We start from the raw sequence: 2,249 nt of genomic DNA on the forward strand, positions 1-2,249 counted from the left end.
TTGACTGTATTTTGTACTGTTCTCTAATTATTTTAATGCCCTAAGAAAATAGAGAAATCGGGTTTCTTTAAGTTCAAAGACTGTCATATAACACTTCTTTTGAATTCCCACTGGTCTAAGTCAGTAATTGTACATGGTATTGTCCTAGTTAAAGTATTAACTGAACTGAGTGATTTTTGGATTATAATGTGTTGACTTGCAAACTTAAATCTTCATCCTTTACCCAATTCCCAAGAGGCTTCTCAACCAGCCTTGTCAGGGCTTAGCCTATCTGAGACACACTCTGTCTTATTCAATTTTTATAATATGGACCATATCCATGATGCAGGAGCACTCCAGAAAAGTCAGGTTAACACACATGTAAGATCTAGTTATTACACAGAAAATTGGGTCATTTGTGTTCTTCCTTGTGTCCTGATAACCATGAATTAGTTAAACCTTTTCTCTTAGTATTACCTAGGGCAAGAAAAGACCTCTCTGTATAAATTGATGTTATTGAGACAGTGAATAAATTTTACACAATTTGCACAGATCATTAGAGCAGTTGCTGACCTTGAAAGAGAACTGAAGATATCTTGATAGCCAGCTTGTTTTAGTTCATATCACTGACAAGACCACTGTTCTTGCTTTTTTTTTCTTTAATGTCTGTGGCGCCTTCTTTTATTTTTGTTAATCCTCACCAGAGGATATTTTTTCCTTTGATTTTTAGAGAGAGTGGAAGGGAGGGAGTGGGGAGAGAGAAAGAAACATCAATGTGAGAAAGACACATCAATTGGTTGCCTCCCGAACATGCCCCAGCCGAGGGGCCAGGGATTGAACCTGCAACCCAGGTATGTGCCCTTGACTGGGAATTGAACCCATGACCCTTCAGTTCATGGGCCAACACTCTAACCACTGAACTGCACTGGTCAGGGCTATGTTGCCTTCTTTTATAAAAGCTTAAACTATCTTAACTGTCCAATAAAGACAGTAATACAGTTTGGCAAGAATTTTTATTAAGGCAAAAATGACGGAAGCACAGTGATTCAGCCATTTGCATCTGGATTTAGGTCCTTCCACCTCTCAAGAGTGGGTCTCTAAGGGAGGGTGTGTGTCTGAAAGATTAATGCAAAGTGCTTTCTACATGTTTCACTCAGTCACCAAGAAACTTCAATGGAACTAATACTGTATGCCTTTTACAGTGGAGGAAAGGAGGGATTGTCATTTGCCCAAGGTTACAGAGGCTAGTCTTTCCATTGAGCTTTTTGCTTTTAAAGCTGAAAATGCCAGGGACCTTGGCATGTAGTTAGTTGAAAAGAAATTCCACCTTGAATTGAATGGATATTGGACTAGTTAATTTTACTGGGAGTGAAAATGAATGATGCCCTTAAAGCCTTTTTTGAAACTTTGGATTTAGTATTGCTAGAATTAGTTATTTGACAAGATAAGTACTTAACAAATTTGGTATCTCTGACAACCTTTGATAATTCTGATAATTGTGCTACCTTTTAAAGACTAAGTGATGGATTCAAGGATGTATTTTAAGAGTTTTAAAAATTGAGGTAAAATTCACAGTGAAATGCACAGACCTTAAATTGAGTAAGTTTTGATAAATGCATAATCCGTGTAACACACACTTCAACCAGTAGAATTTATCTGTCATTCCCAAAAGTTCCCGGGTGCCTCTTTCCAATCACCTGCTCCCCGAGGCCACCAGTATGCTGTGATTTCTATTACCATATTAGTTTTGTCTGTTAAAGAAAACCAAATGGTAAACGGTGTTGCACATCATAGTGTACTCAAAAACAACCATAACTGTTGAACAAGGTGGAAGTCTATTCTCTTAAGAAGATCTTAACCTGCAGATCAGAGTTTTTAAAATGTGAATTTAAAATTAATTAAATAACCAACCCTGGCTCCTGAGAAAGAAAAACAAATTCACCTTACCTGAACTGTTTTTTTTTAAAACTCTTCCATAACATTTGGGAAACCAAGTATTTTGGGAAACCATGTTTACAACCCACCAGTTAGTCACTTCAATGGCATACTTTGTGCTCCCCCAGAAGAAAACGACCCGGGAGAGAAGTGATTAAATTTGAAAAGTCAGGAGACTGCTGGCTCGCCCTTAAAGCCCGGGTCCCACCTGCGGGCTAAGGGTGTGAGTGCATTGGCGGGGTCTGGGCCCCCTCCTGCTGGCCCCGGCGGTCCGCGCGCGTTTCCTGGGGGGTTTCCTGTTCCCAGCAGGGCGCAGGCAGGAAAGGATGCGCCGC

Source organism: Myotis brandtii, unplaced genomic scaffold (genome assembly GCF_000412655.1).
Source record: "Myotis brandtii unplaced genomic scaffold, ASM41265v1 scaffold500, whole genome shotgun sequence".
NCBI classification, from domain to species: domain Eukaryota; kingdom Metazoa; phylum Chordata; class Mammalia; order Chiroptera; family Vespertilionidae; genus Myotis; species Myotis brandtii.